We start from the raw sequence: 23,500 nt of genomic DNA, 5'->3' as shown, positions 1-23,500 counted from the left end.
CAAAAATGAGATTCCTTGCCTCAAAAGAGATGTCTAGAGATAAAGATCAAGCTTTACAAGCTGTGGTACTGGCTTTGGAAATCTACTTTTTGAATATCCATACAGAGAAATCTAGTGTTATGAGTATCTTCAGGAAGCAGCATAGACACATTAGTGAAGTTACGAGCTCAATTTTCAGACTTCACACTAAATAAAAAAAAACAACCCTTCTTTGTCTTCATGACTAAGTTGTGTTTAATACCTTGATTCTAGTAAGATACAAAACACATCACATGTGGCAGATATACCACATATACAGATAGATATAACTCTACAGTTATTTCAACAGTCCTTTTATTGGCAGCAGTTCAGTGCTCCCTTGAAGAAAAACAAATACATTGCTGTGTTAATCCAATTCCTTTGAATTACGGCAGCTAGCTTCTATATGCACAGTAACCAAAGTTTTTAGTCTTTGTAGCTTTGCTTGTTGCAGACTTAAAAAGCTCCTTTTGAGATCAAACCGCAGACTAACACATATGTGATAAAATTGAGCTGAGCACCAACAATTTGTAATTGTCAGACATTTCACACAGCTAAATATGTAGATAGGGAATTAACATGCCACTAAAATAAACTTCATGTAAGCTATGCATTGTGGTGAACATCATCAATAGATAAGTTTCCATTTTATGTTAAGATGCTATTCAAAACCTAAATACCTCCTTAGTATTTGAGAAAACTGACTGACTTTAAAAGTCTCTCTTAAAAAACACAGAACAAAAAAAAAGAAAATCAACACATTTTAACCAAAACCAGAATATGTACTTAACTGCTCCGTAAAAGCAGTTTACAGTCAAACAAGTTATTAAAAATATTCCTTACACATTTGTCTCCAGTACTTCGAAGAATTAACTTTAACATTAAAGGGAATATACTAGATTTTAGGACGCAAGCTTTACACATTTTAAAGCAAGTTTTAAATACAATAAAATTTGCTTGAAGACATAAGTTGGAAAGACATATGTGATTCCATTACTTGGTACTCTTCATATTCATTCCACAGAATGATGATAAAATTATTTGTAGATGGAACATTTTCATAAAATTTCAGAACTGTATTCTATTCAAATTATTTAAAACATGTTTACATAAAATACTCAAACTGTGTTAACGTAACACTTTAGCTACCTTATTAAGCTTTATTAAACATTTATATTAACAAATTGGAGTTTCTAAAAAAACATGCATAAAAAAAAGATACCAAAGACTTCCTGAAAACCAAAGGATACTGGATATCCGGTCTTTCCCCCAGAAACTTTCCTATGCAAGTGCACCTACTCTCATCATTTGCCTCTCCACGCTTCAGAAGTTTTAGCTTAAATATTTTAAATGAAATATTTTAATAGCGTAGTCGTCACTATCACCCAAGGTTTTAACAGAAAACATAACTATGCTCAATTGTTTTTGCCCCATTCTTATGCAAATGGGGAAGCCACTGTCACATTAAATGGCACAGTTATCAATATAGATCTGATCACTGACTGAGGACTAAAGTTCGCGACACTTTGGCCTGAGAGGAGCTTTACAAAAGATTTAGCCATATACTTAAAAATTGGAAATAACAATCAACTTTGCATTTGACAAGCAAGAAAAGACTGCATATAAAATTTCTGGAATGCCTGTGTAGGCAATGCCATTTGTAATTCTGGGGGCTGATGCACTCAAACAATGGTTTATAGAAGATCTTTCAAATACAATTAGATTGCAGACCGTTGGTTCCATCACAACAAGCCTGGAACAACCTCAAATTTCGGCAATATTCACAGGATATTTAACTAGGATACAGAGAGGGTTACTACCAGCATAACCATCCTCTTGCCTTCTCCAGCTACTTCTTACCCTCTCTTTCACCAGCGCACTAGGGAAGGAAAAGGAGCCAAGGAGACCAAATAGTACCCCCATCCCCATGGAGCTCTCTCCCCCAATGCAGGCACTGGGATTTATAATCAAAACTGTCTGGGACACAGACTGCTGCTAGTGTTGCCTGCAATGCTGGCAGGCTGTTAAAGTTACAAAGAGAGAAGTATGTGCCAAAATATGTACTCTTGCTTGCCAAGCATATAATCCTGATGCATACTTCCTGATAGGAAAAGGATTTAATAAATATGAGACAATTTCCTTTTCCCTTTGCTTAGAAACTATCTTCTTTCCCACGTGCTTAGGGTCAGAGAAAAAGAAAAGGCACAGCTTCCACATTTAAAAGAAGCTCAGTTAATTCCCTGCCTGGAACACTCAGCTTCATTTGATCAAGCATATTCTGTATTTTTTTAACAACCCAGATGACAACCACGACAACTTTTGTAATCTAACACAGAGACTCTGTCTCCCATTACTCATGAAACTCTTCAAAACATGTTGGAGGGTCAGATTTATTCGGTGAATAGGGCCCCAGTTGACACCAGGCCCACTATACTGTGTGGTCTACTAGTAGGTTCTCCCTTGGTCTGAAACCGTAAAGGAATACCTGTGAAGGACTGTGGGTTTTGTACTTTGAGTCACAGCATGCCCTAGGTTGATGGATAGCTTCTGATGCTTAAAAAGGCAACAGAAAGATAGTAAGTAGAAAAGCAAAATATATGGATCAGGGAATCAAATAACAGACAGCATTACAGCGCTGAGGTACTCGGTTTGCTTCATTACTATAGCATGGCAATGTTCTAGTAACTAATTTGGTATTATGCCATATGAACAATACTAATAAAATAATAGACAAACCAGGAGGTAGGATTTCAAGAGTCCTCATTTAGTAAAAACTAAGGGTAGCTAACAATAAATTCAAAAGATCTTGTTGAAGAACAAATGCGAAGAAGGTATTAATAACTATGTTAAAACTCTGTCAAAAATAATCTGAACGCATTTAAGAAAATTCTTACTTTCATAATAAGGCTTCCAAAGAAGAAGAATCCGTTGTCATTTAGGTCTAACACAGAAGAGTTGTCCACATACTGAAAGATGCCCAGAAAATTACTTGTTAATAAGGTAACAATAATGACTGTATTTTCCCTAACTTGCAACATCCTTCTGCTAGTTAACATCTTTTCCTATTTGTAAAAAAGGAGGAAATAAGACCTTTTACTCATGATAAGCTGTCAGAGATTTCAGTTGCTAAATAAGATATATTCAGCTGAGTGAAGTTAAAAGAGGATATAGCAAAACAGTTGACATGGGTTTTGGAACAAAAGTCAACAACACACAGTGTGAGTTTGTACAGCAGCAAAATTTGCCTGACAGCAAAAAGCAGTCTACAATACCCAGTTTTACCAGAACCATTCTTGAATTTGAATTCTTTACCATTAACCATTCTCGAAGCAAAAAGCGGGCAAAAGGGTAAACAATTTCAGAGGGAAAAAAGCCTGCTAAAGTAAACCAGAATTCTCAACTGAAATTGGAAACGTTGACTTCTGTCTCCCAGGAGTAAGATTTCCGTAACTGCTGTAAGTCTAACTACTGTGCATCACATACTGAGTTTAAGCCTGATCTGGCATCTCCTCAAGACATATCTCTACACATAAATAATGATCAAAAGGAAACAAAACAGAAGAAATCTCTCACCTTTACTTTAGAAGCTAAATCATGTACCTTTTCAATCATTAGTTTATAGATCACAAGCTAGGAAAATGTTTTATATATATATGTACGCATGTATACTTAAAAGTAAACCCCATTCTCTGTATTGATCCTCTTTTGACAAATCTTCTCCTACCCTATTACTGCCATCTGAAATACCTTATCCAAGCCTGGAAGCTGGTCTTCTGAACCAAGTATGAGCGCTATGTTCTTATAACGAACACCAAGGTAATCATTGGCAAAATGTACACAGACCATACATGCCAGAGTATTACAAGACAAACTAGTAGGACGCCCTCCCATACCTAACACACCTGTGGATTCACAGTAGACTATTGTCTGTGCCGATGCACATTATGGTTTGCAGGTTCATCCAGTTTTAGGCTCCCCAGTACAAGCAAGCTGAAGACATAGTGGAGCAAGTCCAGCAAAGATGGTTAAAGGCTTGCAGCATCTGCTGTATGAGGAGAGGCTGAGAAAGCTGGGATTGTTTAGCCTGGCAAAGAGAAGGCCTGGGGTCAGGGGATCTTATCACAGTATACAAATACCTGATGGAGGGTAGTAAAGAAAACAGAGGCAGGTTCTACACAGTGGTACCTAGTGAAATGATATGATGGAATGGAGACAAATCAAAATACAGCAAATTCTACTTAAACATAAGCGGGGGAGGAAGTTAGTATCTTTTTTTACTCTGAGGGTCATCAAACACTGGAACAGGTTGCCTAAAGAAGCTGTGGAGTCTCTATCCTCAGAAGTATTCAAACCTGACTGGACAAGTTTCTGTGACCCTGCACTAGGCAGCAGAAGGGGTTGGACTGGGTGATCTCCAGAGGTCCCCTCCAACCTCACCACGTCTATGACTTCTGGCACAGGACTAATCATGTTTTCCAAGGGAAGCAGGAAAAAGACAGTATGTAAAATTAAGACAAAAATGCCTTTATGTTCTCCTATGACAAATTCCAAGTACTTCACAAAAACGAAACCAGAATCCCTACCTCAGACCAGCTAATAATACAAATGTTGGCCTGGTTTCCTATGGAGATGAGACCTGTGCAATCATACTTACTGTTTATCTGTTTGTAATCCTCCTCTAGTAATGTTTTCATTCAGTGGTCAATTTTAACCAGGTTTAGCAGTGGCCCAGAGGTCCCAATAATACTTAATTTCTACATGACTCATAAAAGCAGTTTGGCAGGAAAGAAATCCAAAGTGAAGAGTGTCTAGCACAAACCCGTAAGTAACCTATTCTATTTGGCTTCCTGGCCTTACCGTCAACACTTACCAGCAAGACAAAATAGACGCTTACCTAGTGATATCTGGACAGTTCTGCATCAAGTATAATTAGGGAATAATGGAAGAAAACAAAGGAAGGAGATGCTGACAGGACAGAAACATGTATTAGTGACAGGAAGAAAGCTGACATTTTGTTATAAAGGAGAGCAAGACAAAGTCATAGAAAAACATCCTTCATGAAGTTCTTCCATTAGAACTTAGTTTTAAGTATTTAAAGTCCTGATGCTTTCAGGTAAACTTGAACTTAATTCTGAGGAGGATTACAAGAAAGTCAACAACATATTTGTCACCATTAGCTAAGAAATGCTAGTATTTTCAGTATTCCCAGATTACTACTTACAACTATTACTGAATATTGTATAGTAGAGCATCAGAGCACAAAGTGAGGAAAAAGGAGAAAGAACGTGAGTGGAGCAATATTTCAAATATATGAAAAACTGATTATTACCTAAAAATTCTACTGTTCAGGTCCTGCTTTTCCACGCTACTACTACATTCATTAGAAAGTTTTTGAAAGAAGTCAGTAGAAGCAAATTCAGCAATATAAGCCAATTTCAACTGATATTAGATAGATGGGATCTCTAAATCCAGTTTATTCAGCTTGCAGGACTCTCACGAGTTTTGCATTCTAGGTGTCTTGCTTCCACTCCCCATTCCCACCATTACACTCAGAATGCAAACTAATGTGTGCCTTTAACCCAAAGAATCTGCGTTCAGAAACAGGTGGACAGTTAGCTGATCATAAAAGCACAACGACAGAGCTGGGAAGCTCTGCCTGCTGCAGGTATTTGAAGTGATAATGCAGAGAAGATGATGTAGATAAAAACACCTGTCTCCTGCATGGCTAGTTTGATAATTTTGGTCAAATAGTCATGATGGCTTTGCAAATATTCAAACTAAATTAGTTCACCCTGATTATCAATGTACCTCAACTGTTGCAGCTGACAGATCTGAGAAAACAAAACTTTAGACAGCCATGCTGGAATTCTGGCAGGAGCAATTCCTCAGACTACAGTTAACTCATGGCATCACTTCTGTACCCTTGCCACAAGGGCATAGAATTTGTTGCAGTTTACTTTATTGGCCATGGTGACCTCTTAGACTGGAAGCAGAGAGCACAACCACTGCGTACGGAAACAGAAGTGTCACTGCTTCCATTTGATGTCATCACATCAAAAGGTTACCTTCACTCACAGATACTTCCAATCTGAGCACTAATGGACAGTTACAAAGCTGCAATAATAGTTTAGACACAGACACATCTTCATATATAGGAAATATATGAAGCACTTTGGTCTCACCCAGAGAGCTGACTACGCCAGCTTCCATATATATTTCTCTTGAACACACCAAGGTCAGTAGGCTATGTTAGACATATCTATCATAAAATACATTAGAGAAGTTCATTTGCAACCTGTGTAGAGCCTAAGCTGCTTAATTAAGTTTCTTGACTTGGAAGAGAAAACAAAAGTATAAATCAAGTTACAATACTCTTGAGACTCCATGGGGAAGAAAAAAAGTGAAGGGTCTTTGGCATCTTATTGCAAGAACTCAGCAGATCTGATTTAGAATTCTCATAATGGCATCTCAACCTTTTCTGAAAAGTCAGGAGATACCTCATATTTAATAACACTCCAGTCTCCTAACACTTACATAACCTACAGAACAACATGGATACAATAGTCATAAGACCACCAAAAATAAAGTCATTAAAAACATTCAGAAATTTCTTAATGCATCTGTCTTTGTATTTTTGTGGTAAAAGAATCATAGTTTTCACTACAATAAATCTCTCCCAAAAAGGTATTTTTCTGCCTACCTATCATCTGCTGTATTTCAACACCATCTCTCATGCGAACTGCTGGCAATGATTTTAGAGAGTCACTGTAACTAACCATTTTCATGCAGGACCTTTTTAACTGAGAAGTCACAGTTTAAAAATATGATATTATTGTAGGCAATGACAGTATATCAGAATCAGAAGAAGTTAGTTCTGCTAATTAAAATTCCTGTATTTCTTATACATTCTGTAAGTCTGCAGCAACAACAGGCAGTGAAGATGTTTTAGAAATATTTTAGCTTTATAGACTGAGTTAAATGTTTAAGTCAAAATTCCCTATATAAGAGGAAATAAAACCACCCACAGGAAATAAAGCAGCATCTTACTGATCATAGATTGTAATGCTGACTCAAATGTCTTGTGAGCACAAAACCACAATAATGCAGTCATTGCCTTACATCAAACTGCAAGTCTCTTCACTTCTCACTTATTGTACTTTATGCTATTTAAAAACTGCCAGTCAGATCTCTGAATATCACCACTTGCACTATGATGCTAGACAAATAGCCACAAAGCCCACCAGCTGTAAGAAGAAAAAGACTAGCAGCATTTGTCCATGAGATAGAATAAGTACAGCTTATCCTAACAAGGTACAAAAGGCTGCAGAACAAAAACCGTAGGTAACTTCGGAACAAAAAAAACCCACCCCAACAAAATAAATAAAGAAAGAAACTCGCAACTTTAGATTCCTCCTTTTCTCTTACTTCCCACTGCAAAAGTTATGCCCTGTTTAGCACAGCAATCAGAAATGGAAAGCTAGTGGAAGTCAAAGCCCAGGAGCTTGTTCCTAGGCACACTCCACGTGCATTAGTGACTTTTCTCTTGCTATCGCTTCTCTGTGTGCAGCAGCAAGCTAAGAATTTTAAGAGTTTTATAGCTGTGCTCGGTTCCTCAAAACATCTAAACTAAAATTTCCACACGCGTTTTGAAAAATAGCAGCAAAACAACAAAGCATACAAATGATTCAAAAAAGTAGGTACAACCAAATCGGTGGATCCAAGTGGAAAACTGAACATAGTACGCATGCTCTCTTGGCTGAAAAGCACTGAATTGCTAGCAAAATTCTTGCTAGCAATTCAGTGCTTTTATTTTAGACTTTGCAGAATTAACAGCCCTTCAGGGGTATCAGCATCAAAGACAGTTTTGTCATGTGAATGACTTGCATACTCCTGAAAAGTAAGTGTAGCCTATGGCAGTGCTTTTCAAGCATAGAGACAGGTCAGTAAATTGAAAGGTTTTTCATGAAAAGGAAGATATACCTCAAAAGATAACAAGGCATCTCCCTCCCTTAGTCTAGCAGGGTGAAAGGAGCAACAACTGTTTTCAAAACAAAAGGATAGAAGCGCTGCATGGGAGCACATTCAGCTTAGTTTGATATTGCAAGAGAAGAGTCTTTATACTGCAATCATGTTGACATTAGATTATCTCATCTGTGTCAATACCTATGTTGCCTGTTTTTAAACAAAGAATTCTGAGGTGGCTGCTTCAATTTCAGCTACGCCCTTAATGTGTAGCATTTAAAAATACCAGCTGTGGTTCAGGTGACATTTTAGTGCTCACAGCAGACACAAGGAGTTTTGCATACCTTTGCAGAGTATCACCATCAGACTACTCTCAACTCCTTACAAATGTTTCTTTAGCCATGACGAGCTGAGCAAAAGCCGTCTTCAATTCTTCAGTAGTACAGGACTTTGTAAACAACAGCAGTGTTTACTTTAGAGTTAATTCAAGAGGAGAACAAAAAAGACAAAAGAACAGAAGAAAATGAAGTGGGGAGGAGAAGGTTACAAAGGGCTTGGAATTGAAGGGATGAAGGGGAAAGAAAATACAGGGAACCATGCCTTTAAGAGGATAAATTGAAATGGAGGAGAGGGAAAAGAAATCATACTCAAACCAGTACATCTGCTGCTGTAAATGGAAGCCCAACTTTGGTTGCTTAACGTAACCCCCATACAGACTACAGATACTCAGCCTGCTAATTTAAAGGCCTAAGTACATTCTTGTATTAAAGGTCCCACGATAGGAGCAATAGTTCAAAAGTACTGTCCTTGAATGGTCTGTGGACAGAGTTGCCCACTGACATCACTAATAAGCTCAAGTTTAGTATTGAACAAAAAAAAAATTACAGCCCAGTTAGTGGCCACATTTGCTGTTCAAATGTTTGCACATACAAGATACATATGATCAAAGGTACAAAAGTCACATTCTGCTCTCTAAGCTCACCAAACCAGACAAAGAAATAATGAGTCACAGTCAGAAATGTCTCAAGTGTCTCTCGCTCCAATTCACTCCTACAGTAGTACATTCTCCCTCCATGCCATCATAGTTCATATATCATTTCAGACTAATAATGCTCTGCAAAAATATGTTTAAAGAAAACAAATTTCTGTAATTTTACTTTATGCTTCTGAAAAGTAGAAATAACTATAATTTTAAGCTTGCAAAAATCTGATAGCAAAACATTGTTTGTCTTCTATAAAAAGACAACTGTTCATACCCTAACAATAGCAAACAACTAGAAAAAAGGTACAGGTGGAATTCCCATTAAAGCAGAATCTTGGTGTTCTGATAAGAATATTTAAGTCATGAAGCTTTCTTTTGAGAGATGTCAAAGTTGCTATTTTATCATTTTGTTTCTCTTTCATTTTATAGAAGAAATATACACTGCAAAACTTTCCAACTGTGTTTCCATATAGAAATCAAACTAACATTGTTCTGTTGTGAGAAAGTTACTCAAGTCTCTACAATACCAAGAAACTTAAGTAAGACAATTTCCACACAATTATTCTAGTATCAGTTGCATTCTTGAACTATCAGAGAATAACACTATCTGGGGAAAAAAAGACTTAACGGCACAAAATCAGACATTTTTGCATTTGTGTAACAAAGCTACCCTAATCCAAGAGTCTCATCTGCCACGAAACACTATTGCAATGCCTAGAGTATACAGAAGCCCTCTTCCTCAAATCAGGAGATACTGTCAAGAATCGGTGTCATCTGACAGCAGACCAATGTGGTCACAACACAGCACTGTCCTGCAGACTTCACACGCACACACGGCACCAATAGACTTGGAGGTGACTGGCTCCAACACGTTGGTGGGAGGCAGAGCCTGCAGGTAGTCAGCAGAACTTGCTCTGCTCTAAAAGAAATGGAAAAACTCCATACCCATGGTAGGGGGAGACAGGGGGGGGGACCAAACCAAACAAAAAACCCAAACCACAAACAACCAAAACTTCGCTTTCCCCCAAAAGGAAAGATCATCTTTATTCCATTTTATATTTAAAAAAAAAAAAAAAAAAAGAGGGTGAGGGAAGAACAAGATTTGACAAGCTGCAGAAGCCACGGGGAAGTAACACAGTGTAATTCAAAGAGGTCGACAAAACCGCGTATTCTTCTAAAAGAAGCAGTAAGTGGCTGCTGCACTACTGAATTTCAGCTCTACTAATTACATATTAAAAAAAAATCATCTAACTTTACTAAAATTAAAAAAAAAACAACCAAACAAAGAAACAAACCAACATTTTCGACTAAGAAGTTACCTCGAAGAGGGAAACTTCAAAATTTAATTAAAAATTTAATGGAGAACAGCATCCAATGACAAATAGAAGGTAGACCAAAAGAAAATAGCACTCAAGGAAAATACAGAGAATTCCTAATAAGAAAGAGACATGTTTTTTTACTAAGGTTAGAAGCAAGCAAAAAAAGAAAAAAACCCGTGACAACATAAATGTATTTCATAACATTGTCTTGCACTAGCTCCTAATGCCTAAAATGTAAGCAGTTTCCCTATTACAGGAACTAGAATAACTTCTTCATATACCATGTAGTACAAATTCTAACACACAAAATTCACGTCCTTCAGTCCTGCTTTGATTTTTATCATTACTGAAAATACAGCAATTTCAGCTCTGAAGTGGTAGTTTTTCAAAAGCACAGTCCAATATCAGGGGAGTACGGTCAGAGCAAAGTATTCACCTCCAACATGAATATGTGAAGTAAAACAAACAAACAACCTACAACACACAAAAAAAAAATCAAAACCCTACACACTTTAAAAGCTTCTTATAGAAGATACAGGAAATTTTATATCAACACCATTTTCATGTCAACCAGTCTACCTTTAAGTTTTTAAATAAAAGTACTAGTTAACCATCTCTCCTAATGATGGCCCATGAAATAGACAATACAAAAGATTTACAATACCTTAATCAACTTGGTTTTGTTAGGTTCCCTTTCACTCTGAACTGCAGGAAAGTTGTTTGAACTACACCTAAACAACAATCATAGAATAGTTTGGGTTGGAAGGGACCTTTAAAGGTCTTCTAGTCCAACCTCTACTGCAGTAAGCAGGGACACCTTCAACTGGACCAGGCAGCTCAGAGCCCCATCCAACCCGACCTTGAATGTCTCCAGACATGGCGCATCTACAGCCTCTCTGGGCAACCTGTTCCAGTGTCTCATTACCCTCTTCGTAAAAAATTTCTTCCTTATATCTAGTCTAAATCTTCCCCCTTTTAGTTTAAAGCCATTACTCCCTTGTCCTATCGCAACAGGGCCCCTAGGGTTTTGCAGTGAGCATATAGAGGATCAGAGGCTCACTATACTACCACTGAGAAAGAGACTTGCTAAAAAGTTTGTCTCCAAGTATTTTTCTCACCTACAACACAGAATTTAAGTGTTCCCAAATTCACTTATATAGAGTTTCATTACTGCTTCAGTAAAAGAACAATATGCTGATAATACTGTAAACTTTCCCCCCAATACCTCCAGTACTCGGTCTCTACTGTAAGTCATTATTCTATTCTGCAGTTATCCCATGGAACTTCAGTAACATCCTTACTTTCCAAAATGACACTGGGACTAAATTCAACTGACCAAAAAAATGTAATGTTTTAACATGCTATGTGTTTCACCTTTTCTACTGAATGGAATTAAGAGATAAAGACTGAGAATATGGATTTCAGTCTTCAGAAATATATCTTATCCTTACGAATGAAAATATTTCAATGTATTCAGAAAAAGTTACAATGGTCTCATGTTGTAAGGAAATACTATACTCAAGGGGGGGGGGAATAAATCTGCAAGTGCACAGATCTCATTAAACATTAATGGCTTTCTGTAAGACACATCCTCAAGCACACAGAGTGGAAAAAGCACATATGAAGTGAGACCAAATGTCCAACAGCTTAAGTTAATTAACATGACATAATTAAAGGTCCCAAACAGGTTTAATACTAAAATCACTTGCAGTTGGGGTTTGTAAAGAAGGAGTAGTATAATTGATATGTTGCTATCCCAGGCTTGATCCAAGGGACCTCTGACCCTTGCATAGCTAACCTCTACAATACAGGGGGGCAAAGCAGTCTTTGGACCAAACATGGACTTAAGTATGAAATTTATGCTAGGACATTCTTTGGGTTTTGGTTGTGGGTTTTTTCCTCCTCTTTTCCTCCAGACATTGGATTTGCTTCAAATTCATGGTCCAATCATGCAAAATCCTACCAGGAAAAGTACGCAAAAAGCCACAAAGAAACAGGATCCAATCCTCTAAGAGAAGATCACTGATATACAGGCTTACTATTTTGTCACATTTCTTCAACTGATCAATGATGAAACAACTGCAGTTACAGTATTATTTAAGTAGGGCACTTAAGCAGAACTTCAAAAGGAGGAAGCCAAACAGAGGCTAAAACAACTTCTTTCAACTGAGGAAACCATAAATAGTTCATTTACAAATAGTCTCTACAAAGTACGAAACACTGCATTTGGAAATTGAACAAGAACTTTCAGATCCAAAATTGAAACATTCATCCTCAAACGAGTTTGCAGGACATACTCAGTATATTCTGAAATATTTTATTAATGAATCCTTGCTTTTGTGAGTAACTGGAAGCAATAAAAATGTTTCAACAAATGTGAAACCCAAGTGTGTATTTATCATCAGATTTTAATTTTGGTTTGATTTTCAGAAGAAGTAGGATACATGCTGAGTCAATCAGAATTTAAAGGTCGTCTTATACCAATTCAAAAGCTTGCAGTAAGAATATATATTTTAAATCACATATACAGGATAACTGAGCATTTCAAATTAGAAAAAGCTGTTCTAATTTTCCATTGTGGTAAAAGATCACATCATGCATTTAAATACATACTGAAGAATGTTATTAAAAATACAAAAACTATGTTCTTAAAACGTTGTAGTCAAATTCTTATCCAGGCCACTAAAAAGAATACCACAGTTATAGTCTATACTTCTCAAGCCACAGTAATGGGATAGCAGTAATTTACAGTAAAATCTGGTGTTACATTTAGCTGTACAACACTACTAATTACAGAGTAATTTCAACAATAAATATTTGGTTAAACTCTGCTTTGTCATCAGTGCAAGCAATTTAAGATGAAACCAATCTTTCAGACAGTCCGCACTTCTTTTTTAGAGTCTATTTTTATTTCCTGGTAACTGAACATCTTTTCCAATGGAACATTTCTCCAGAACTAGGGCTTTGCAAATAGAAAACCGCACAGACAACGTTAGAAGCAAAAGGGAAGATTCAAACCTAGAGCACCAAAGCAATCCACAGTTCCCTTTAAACTGTCCTTAGCTAACCCTATTTTACTGTTGAATGCCAAAGCCTTCTAACAATGACCTTACAGAGCACACAGGTCGCATCACTTAGTAACAGCAAGGTAAGTTAAAAGACAGGCCATATCACATTTTCAGAAAGGATCCAGGGAGGGGAAACCCAGACACAGACGAATATGAGCACCATGGTATATATAACATTAAGTAACGCATTCAGTCAACCCCCTAGACACTGAAGTCTCCAGTTAAAGAGATGATTTTGCAATGCTCCTTCACAACAAGGTCTCTGAAGAGTCAAGCTACTGTTAATAAAAGCACTACATAGATGAACAGCAGTAGTACCTTATCTCCATTAGAAAAAATAAAAACACCACCACACTACTACCTGCTTCTGAGAATATTCAGAGCCATCCTATCAGTATTTATACAAGAGACCAACTTAGCAGAAGTCAGGCCTTCAAAGCATCTCATACTTGAGTCCAGTCATGAAACATCATGCCACCAAAGGAAGTTGTGCTATGCAGAGCAAAAAAAAAATAAATCTTAACTTCTCCTTTATGAGACCTCAAACATTACCTATAATTGAGTCCTCTGCTCTCATAGAACGAGAAAAGATCCAGCCCCAGCTTTCCTCCAGAACTGGGAAAAAAACCCAGGGTACAGGAGTGTGGAAGGCAAGAAGGTGAAGAGAATTATTTGAGAAGAGAAACAGGATTTGAGTTTTGTTTTGCTGGGGTTTGCAGTTTTACATATCAAGTCCATAGATTTCTTCTGACTGTTTCTATTTTCAAATTAGTATGTCAGATGTAAGGAACTACGTAAAGAATGTAAAACGGAGAAACAAAGCCATGAGCTGTAAACTGAAACTAGAAAGTACTATTCAGCGTTGTCAGCAATGCCTACAGAACTAGCTGAGCAGGTAGCAACACTTACAGAGTTGCTGTAATGCAGTGTTTGCATAGTGCCACTATAACATCAGACATTAATGCAATGGAAATAAACTTTTTTCCCCCAAGTATGCTAAAATAAACAAGCATGTATTCTTACCGAGCTGTCCCACTTGCATTATAATCTCATACCATACACAGAACATACTTTTCTCATTTCACTAGCCAAACAGAATGACTATTTTTGTATTACTCAATAGTAATTAATCAATATTCTGTTGATACAGCCTTCACTTCTGTAAATCTTTACAAAGTACTCAAATACAAGGTGAAGTCTATGGAGGAAATAATTCACTAGTAAAATTACCTTCACAGAATTTATAGCACAAACTTTTCATTAAGGATTTAAGACTTCGTGAAAGTCAAAATATTCACTGTATCATCATGTGTGTCTTTCTTGTATAATACTACAAAACTGACAACTTAAACCATGTAAATTTATCACATTAACAGCAAAAATATTTGAGAAGTTGAAACAAACCACAGAACTTCACCTATTTAGTGAATTCCTACAGAGAATTTTCTGATATTGAAAAAATAAATCACAAGTTACCTCTAATTCCAGTACAAGTCTTGAAGATTAGTAGAATGCAATCAACTATGACAACTGGATAACAGCACAATATCTTCTTTACCTATAAGAGAGAGTAAAATTTGGAGTGACATTACACCAAAAATTTTCCTGTCAACTGAGTGAATTATAAAACCCGGTAAGTGAAACTGAACTGTGCTTAAGTGAGAAATATATTTTTAAAATGTGAACACCCTTTCAAATAGGAAGAAAAAAAATACACAATCATTTAACTTGCATTTCAACTTTTATCTCTTTCAAAAAAAAAAAAAGTGTAGCAGTTCATGATAAATCTAATGCTCTTAAAGTCAAGAGGAGTCTTCTTTCAATTTAGAAGGCCAGAAGCAACCCCTTACAATGCAGTCTGACTTCTTGTATAACTCAGGCTATAACACAATCACACACTTCCACATCCCCTTTTCTTTCTTCCATCCTCTTTCTTGTGTCCAGCCATTGTGTGAGTATACAATGAACAGTTTTGAATACTGCTTTTCTTGGGTTAATTTTGCCTGCAATGAGGAATATAGTCCACGTTCCCTCTTTTCATTCTCCCCCAACTTAAGATCAGTTCAAAAATAAAAACACCATTTGAATTCGTACATCTTTCGCAGGAAAGCATTCAATCTTTAAAAATGTCTAACAGCAAATAAACTATACACTACCACCTTTGGCAAAATCATTTTTACCCTATTGAAATTTACACATGGTAAACTAAAATGTAGAAAACTTGTCCTCTTTCAAGAATTAGAGTAATGCTGTATACTACAGACATAACTGTTAAAAATGTAAGCCATTTAGATCCTTTTCCTGCCATTGAATCCTTTTATAGCCGCTATCATCCGCTCTCATCCACATTACAGGTACATCTATCACCATTTTATTTCATTCCCCCCCTTTTTAATCCTTAAATAGGTCAATCTTTCGTACTGAAACATGTTTCCCAGTTCTTTAACTACCAAAATTCTTTCAGGTTACTACTATCAACTTTATAAAGTTTAATGCCAAAAGTGAACACAGAATTCAAAAAGGAATCCCACAAGCACCAAATACAGAAATATATTATTACCTTGTCATATAAGTTATGTTGTTTATATACCTAGTTTGATTTTTTTTAACTACTTAAAGAGATCTTATGTTCAAATTATTATTAATCACAACCCACAATACCTCCTTTAAATGTCTGTACTTCCCAGAATACTTTCCCATTCTCCACCCGTGACCCATGTTCTTCATCTTTAAATGTGTGACTTGGGAGTTGGCGACATGAAAAATGCATATTTTGCCTATATTCACATTTACTAAATTGTATTCCATATGATCTGAATCATAAGTAATACAATTATTCTTCAGGTTACCCTTTCTAAATGAGAGCTATTCAGTGTTGTCTCTGAAAGCCCATTAACAGACATCAGCAAGTCTGACTGGCTTCAGAGAGCTGCCTTTGCTCCTACTTTTTAAGTTACATCAAAAAGTGGTAATAAAAATCAGAAACTTTGTATGAATTGACTGCAGTTGCTGGAGACTTATCAAATTAGAAGTAGAACAAAATATATATTTCCAAAGGAATGATGCCTGGAAGTCTATTCCACACAGCCCTAGCTGGTAAGAAGTTTGAACGCTCCCTCTTCTCCATTTTCAGCATGTGTGCATGCAGAACATATATGGTTTTGAAAGTCTTGCCTAGACCATTCTAAATGACATTGTTACAATGCAAGCTCATCTGACACAGGTACAAACTGTTGACATAAACTTTGAGAACCTTAACCTCGGAAAACATGGAAGGGAAGGTCACATTCTAAGCCCAAAGGGAATCAAACTCAGCAGAACACTGCAATTTAAGCAAGAGAAAGCAGCTCAACTTCCCACCATAGAGGTTAACACCAGATAGAAAACAGCATAGCAAGCAGAAATGGAAACTTGTTGGAAGGGAGGACAGTAGCAGCTGAAGCAGAACGCTTCAGCTGAATATCCTTTCAGGGCCATGCCTGCGTAACCCAGGATGCCACGAAACTGGGTCTGAACTGGGTCTGTTCTGTGTAACTGCTTGGCTCTGTAACTTAGGGATTGCAGCAATCTGATGGTTGAAATTTACGAGTATGATGACAAAGGACGTGGCTTTATTTTTTAGATCCTGTTAAAAAAGTACTTTGCCATTTCAAACTCCCCAGGGCTGGAAACATGCAAGTTTATGAGAATTTGCTGAAGGCTAAGTTTTCCAGAATTACATGCTTGTTGCATTTCACTAACACTCTGGAAGCACCCATGCTAGCAGACAGGAAAATGAGGCAGTAAAGCTAAGCAAAGCACTACACGTCAATGAAAAAGCTATAAATTACATGGTTTTAATTAAAAATTGGTCTTAGACAGCTTTACAAGAAGAAAAAAAACCATCCTAATTGAACTGTTTGCTAGTCGTTACTGGTATCAAAGCACCTTAACCTAAGTTTACTCCCTAGCTGGCTATTATTTGTTCCCTGGCAGTGGTTTATTTCAGAAGCTGTTTCTGGAAATCATAATCATTAGGGTGACAACCCCTCAAACCAACTCCCTTTATGTCAATCAGCAATCATTCATACAGTAACCTCCTTTAAGTCAATTCTAACCATACACATGCATGCACAATACTATTAACATCAAAAGGGATTAACTTCAACTCAGTGGGATCTTCATCTGTGGAAAAATGCTGCACTAAAAATGCTACTACAGTGTTAACAACTCTTTTAAGAGTATTCAGACTTCACAGCACTGTAATCAAAGCCTTACAAAAGAACAATAATAGGAAAAGAACTCTGGACCTAAATTTATAAATAATACTTCATTTTTTTTTTTAAAGATCTCAGTGCATAATATGGATACATAGGCCAGGTTGTCACATCTTGAAAGGCAGACTATTTCTTTTCTAAATAACAGATAAAGAACGTACAATAGGATTCTACACTGATTTTTTTATTCTAATCCTGAAGAGGAAGGAAATTAGTAATGTACAGCCTTCCCCAGTTTCATCCCCTGCCTAATTATTAATAAAGAGCTTCAGTGCCAGGTCCTGTTTAGCTCATTTTTTCCTGCAGTTGCTCACTTACAGTTGAAAGAAAGAAACAGCCCAAAATGTAAACAGATGAAGTTATCAGAATGAGTAGTAGTGCTCCATGAGGGAAAAAAAATTAAAAAAGCCTCCTCTCCTCGCGGAGCATGCAGCAGACGGGTGCGGGAGAATGACGGACAGAAATCTGGACAGATTTTGGGGGGAAAACACCCCTCTCTTTCCAGCCTGGCAGCCTCAGACCAGGAAGCGGGCGACCCTAAAGCGCAGAGATGCCGGGACGGCGGCCGGAGCGGGTCCAGCCGGGTCCAGGCCGGGCCGCCCGGACGCGCCGGCCCCCCGGCGGGGCGGGCGGGTGGAGGCTCCGGGCTCTGCCCGCGGCGGTAGCCCCCGCCAGGGAGATCTGCAAAGGGGGCGGCGAAGAGCGGGCCCCGCACGGCTCGCTGCGCTGCGACCAGCGCCTGGACCGCCACGGAAAGGAGGGGAGGGAGGAGCCGACCCCCTCAGAGACCCCCCTCCCCGCCCGAGGAGAAGGGAAAGGCCCCACCAGGCGGAGGGGCTCTCCCCCGCCGCGGCCGCCGCTCCGGACACGCTTCCTCGGGGGCCGCTGCCGCCCCCTGCTGTCCCCGCTCCTCCCACGGCCGGCCGCGGCTCTGACAGCCCCCAACCGCCCGGGGCCGGGCCGGGCTCTCGTCCTACGGGCAGAGCTGCCCCCTCCCTCCCGGCCCAGCCTCGCCCGCGGCGGACGGAACGGAGCGGGAGAAAACGCCGGCGGGTCCGGGGCGTAGCGGCCCCCCGGCGTGCGGCCGCCCTCCCCCGCAGCGCTGCGGCTGCCCGGTGCCCTCCTCCCCACCATCCCCCGCTCCCCGCCGGCGGCGGGAGGACGCGCTCCCCCCCAGGACCCGCTCCCCGCCCGTACCTGCCGCCCCAACGGCCGCTGCCGCCACCGCTCGCGCTCACATACGAAATCGAAGTTCCCCAACCGCAGCCGTCAGCCCAGCCCGGGAGAAACCCCCGCCGGCCCCGCCCCCAGCCAATCCGCGCCCCGCCCGCCCCTTCGCCCCGCCCCCGGCACCGCCTCAGCCGGGCCTCCTCGGCCCCATTGGCTGGGGCGTTCGTCAATCGTCGGAGCGAACGCTTTGCCCCCATCTCCCCTCTCAGGGCTGTCTCCAACGGCCGATGCCCGTCAGGGCTGCGGGGGCTCTGTGCGCCTGTGGACGGGTAGCGGTGCTGGGCTTGGGGAACGCTGTTGCGGCGTGGGCGCCCGCACTGGAGGGGTGGCTGCCCGCAGCGCTGCTGGCCGGCCAGGGCCCCGGGCGAGTGGCGCGGGGGTGCCGCAGGGGCCGTTTCGCCCCTCGCCGGGCTGGGAGGCGGCCGTGCGGGCGGTGTGGTCCCGCTGTCCCCGCAGCGCTTGTGGCAGCGGGGTGTCCAGGCAGGCTCGTAACCCACGGATGTTAGGCGGAATGAGCCCTTGCCGGGTGCGGAGGAGGCCGGCGGCTCCGCAGGCTGTGCGGGAGGGGAGCGCGGCGGCGGCCGGAGGGAGGTGGCAGCCCCTCTCAGCCCAGCGCTCCTCTGACCCTGCTTTGGTTCTGCCTCCAGGAGGGCCCCCCGCCCGGGAGGAACGCGGGCACACCGGAGGGACCTCAGCGGGGTCCCGGAGGTGGCCGGGCCGCAACACCCCTCCCGTCCATGGAGGCTGAGGGACGGGGTTGGTTCATCCGGGGGAAGAGATGTGGCTGGGAGGGTAACAGCAGCCCCCCAGCACCCGTGGGGAGGGGGCCGCAAAGACGCAGCCAGGCTCTACAGGGTGGGAGGCTGCGGGACAGCGGGTGTGAGCTGAAATGGGAGGTTCAGGCTGGGTGTCAGGAAAAGGTTTTTCATGTTGAGGACAGTCGGGTAATGGAGTGGGTTCCTCACGGGTTTTCCCCACCGGAGGGGACACAGCCCCGAACAGCCTGCTCTGGCCAGACTGCTGGCCCTGCTGTCAGCAGGAGGTTAGGCTGGAGATCTTACAACCTGAATTTTCTAATAATCTTGATGGGGGCTGTCTTCCGCTTTGTTAAAGATCTGTTGGATGTGTCTGTGGATGCTGACTGCTGGAAGGCCTGGATATGAACACCCTGATGGAGCATACGGGCAGCTGCTGCACTGTATGGGCTGCAGCCCCAGGGGTGCTGTGGATAGACTGCCCTTGACGCCTTCCCCACCTAAGGGCAACTCTTACCTTAGCCCTTTGAGCTCTCCTTTAAACCATGTATGGGCCTTTTCATTCTCTTTATAACTTTTCTTCCAGCGTATGAAAGGTGTGTAAAATCTTGGACCGAGAGGTGATGCTGTGGCCTGCAATTTGTGCATGTATGTATGAGAAGGAAAAAAGTTGGGAGAGAAATGTAGTACAAACAGGTGTAAAAAAACAAAAACCAACAAAACCCCAACAAAACAACTGTCTGGTTAAGAAAGCAAGGCCTCTTTTAGATTTGATCTTTTCTCATTAAGAAAATTATTTACATTACACGCACTCATACCGAATTTGCAAAATCCAGCACGTAGCCGTCGTGGTTTGGGCAGTATATGTTGCTTGTGCAACTTCAGTTCATCCCTTTTATGCATTATAACCTAAAGTTAACTACAGGCTTCCCACCTCACTCTCTTAATGCAAACTGAGACATGACTTTTTGAGTGCACAGAATAGATTTTTCTACTTTGGAGCAGAGCTGTGCAGTAAAATAAGCTATTTTCTATGGAATCCCTGTGTCATTTCTAGGAAAATTAGAATGGAGGAGGGGGTGACAGCAGGATCATGATTCAGGCTGCTGAGTGTCCTTTACAGAATTCTAAAGACATTGTAAGATATGAAGTTTTCTTTATCAAAAATTTCTTTGTGATACCATGTGTCACATCACTGGAATATGATTTTGCGAAGGGGTTGAGGGATCTGTTTTCACAATGCCAATCTTAAGATGCTGGGGTCTCATTAAGAGTAGCTGACTACTGAAAATGAAGTCAACAGGCAACATACCATAAATATTCTGGGTATTTCATAATGCATGAAATCGAGAAATCAAATCCTATTAGATACTGATGAATATCTCTTCTTTAATCCATGTGCTTCAGAACTAAAAGCAACCCTGCAGTTCATGAGAGCGCTGTTAAAGGAAATTAATGTAAGCACACAGAGAAGCAATGAGTCGGCAATGAATAGAGACCAAGCAGTATTAGATATCTGTGCTTAATTCAGCATTGTTCATTCTGCATCCAGTGAAAGAGGTTAGGGACTAATAATTAAAGAAGGAATTATAATGCATGTGCACAAGCAGTTTTAATTCTTAATACCTATATTGCTTGATGTTGTAATCTTCATGTTTTAATTACTATAATGTATAATTTCAATAAAGCTAATGAAGTATTTTCAGTATCTCTTCCTCCATGTTCAAAAACAGCATTAAAAAAGCCTTCAACTCTTTCAAAGAGGAGATGGAGTATCATTTTTCTTTTTCAGGAAAACCAGTCACTGTGGTTCTTTCTTTAATATAGCAGATGCTACAACTACCACAATACCAACTAGATTAGGATTTTACCTCTAGATGCTTTTTATATGCAGAACAGTCTCTAAAACTCTATGTATGATCTTCCCTGGTTCATTCCTCAGATGCTGTAACATCTAAGCATGAAGGAATGATAGCAGAACATGCTCCAGTTCCTCAAGAAAATGATACAGCAGCTTCACACGCCTTCCTAAAAACAGTAACTATTACTTTTAAAGGCTGAATTTACAGACATAATGGGAGACACTCGGTCTCTGCGGCTTTCGTAAGGTACCTGATTTTGCACCATCCAAACTGCTTTTTCTTATTGCTACCACTTGTGTGGCTGCCAGTATTTAATACCATTGGCCTGAGCAAATTTAATTGGCATAGTAATAAAAACAGCTGCGCCTGCAACAATCTTGTCTTCAATAAGGTTCACAATGTTGCTAAAACCAGTGGAAATGCCTGTAGTGAAATTTCTCTAGATTAGAAAATTAAGGAAGATTTCAAAAGAAACTGGTTCAGAATTGCCTCTTTTTGCTCCTCAGACAGCTCTGCTGAGACCCCCAGTTAGCAATAACCCTCAGAGAGGTTTATTTACGCTGATGTTTCTTCTCACACTGGTTTTAGGCTGTTTGTTCCTGGAACAATCTGCTGCCTTATGACAAACTTTTCTTCTTCTCTGATGTACAATGTTGCAAAAGTAAATATTCTAGCAATTTCATCGGTTTAAAAAGCTATGTTTTAGAAAATAAAAAATGTAATACAATTTTTGGTGTATGCTCTTCTTAACTCTTTTATTGTGGGACACACATGGCCTAAGGAGTAGAAGGATGTAGAGAATTTTATAAGCAGAGTGATGAAACATCTGGATAGCCAAATGAAGTCTATGTCATTCTGTCTATAGCATGTCAGGTGGTGATTTTCATACTCTGATAATTTTTAGGAGATGTACTGCTGCTGCACTAGTATTAGAGAAATGCCATTAATCCAGTTTTAAATATTATCCTCCACCCTCTCTCCGCTTTTCTGAGTTTACGTCTAAATTTTGTGTAGGTGCCACAGTGATAAGAACCGTTATCAATCTGTTGTTGGACTCAATATGCAAAATTTTTTGAATGTGCTGATCCAACCAAAGCACCGTTTAACAGAGATAAAGACTACAGCCATACAACTGGCGGTAAGCATAGCAATTTTTAAACCTTGTGTTGGAGCTGCTCTCTGTACAGATGATAAGTCTGTAGTCAAAATGGCCATTTGCTCAACTCTTGCGCCAGTAAGTTGCTTCTTGGCTTTACCTAAATGACACTAACGTAACTCCTCCTTCATAATGTTCACTCAACAAAGACTCTACATTAGCCTGGCTGCACAGCCATCAGCACTGCCTGTTACAAAAGAAAATAAATGATGGGAAAAATACCCATTTCCTATTGTAAACTATTGGATGTTAGAAAACAGGGCATAAGGAAAAATACTGATGCTGCCTTCTTGTTTGTAAGGCTTTCTCCATTTTAGAGATTTTGAAGAATGAAAAAAGTTCAAAGAAATGGCTGATGTAAATGCAATACTGCTGTAAATGCTGATGTAAATGCAAAACCTGCAAAGTTTAGTCCTACTACAATAATATAACTACTGTTGAGCTTAATTTTTAGTTTAATTCTTCAGCACCACTATTGTGGTTACGCACCATTGTGTGCATAAAATGCTGAGTGGTTTAGAAACTGGTCTCCTGAAAGAGTGTATCTCTTCTTCTTGCGTGTTGGCACTTCTTCCATAAAGTTTTCTTATAGGTGGGAATAAGCTTCTAGAAGGCTGCTTTCTGGAAAGGAAATGTATCTGTCTCCTTTTTTGTCCAGAATTCTGTCTGCTGGCACGTCTGCTGGCATCCAGCGAGGTTCCAAGCATTGAAAAAGCATGTGAAAATATCTTCTATTAATGAAAACGTGCTATGGCATAAAAATGTGCATTAGGAAAAGAAGTTCATTGTATCTGAAACTTTAATGCGATAAACCTGCATTATCAATCAAGACCCTCTTCATGGACAGCATTTTCAGTCATTCAGCACACAAGGCTTCATGTGCCCAGTATTA

The 23,500-nt window shown here is 40.0% G+C and overlaps 1 protein-coding gene across 17 annotated transcripts in view; it reads right to left on the bottom strand.

Annotated features, from left to right (window-relative positions):
* Nucleotides 1-18,911, bottom strand: part of EPB41L2 (erythrocyte membrane protein band 4.1 like 2) — a 121,815-nt gene extending 102,904 nt beyond the window's left edge. For 16 of the 17 annotated variants that reach the window (XR_010070346.1, XM_063329615.1, XM_063329598.1 and 13 more), the window contains exons 1-2: nt 18,803-18,911; nt 14,826-14,907 (exon numbers count right to left, since the gene is read on the bottom strand). The gene's annotated coding sequence lies outside the window, so the exon portion shown is untranslated. Of the gene's footprint in view, nt 1-2,912; nt 2,985-14,825; nt 14,908-18,802 lie in introns of all 17 variants that reach the window. The other variant, XM_063329599.1, reaches the window with a different exon arrangement.
* Between the last annotated feature and the right edge of the window lie 4,589 nt (nt 18,912-23,500).

The sequence above is a fragment of the Chroicocephalus ridibundus genome, chromosome 3 (assembly GCF_963924245.1).
Source record: "Chroicocephalus ridibundus chromosome 3, bChrRid1.1, whole genome shotgun sequence".
Lineage (NCBI taxonomy): Eukaryota > Metazoa > Chordata > Aves > Charadriiformes > Laridae > Chroicocephalus > Chroicocephalus ridibundus.
The sequence above is the reverse complement of the archived record's forward strand: the minus strand, read 5'-3'. Positions and strand labels throughout refer to the sequence as shown.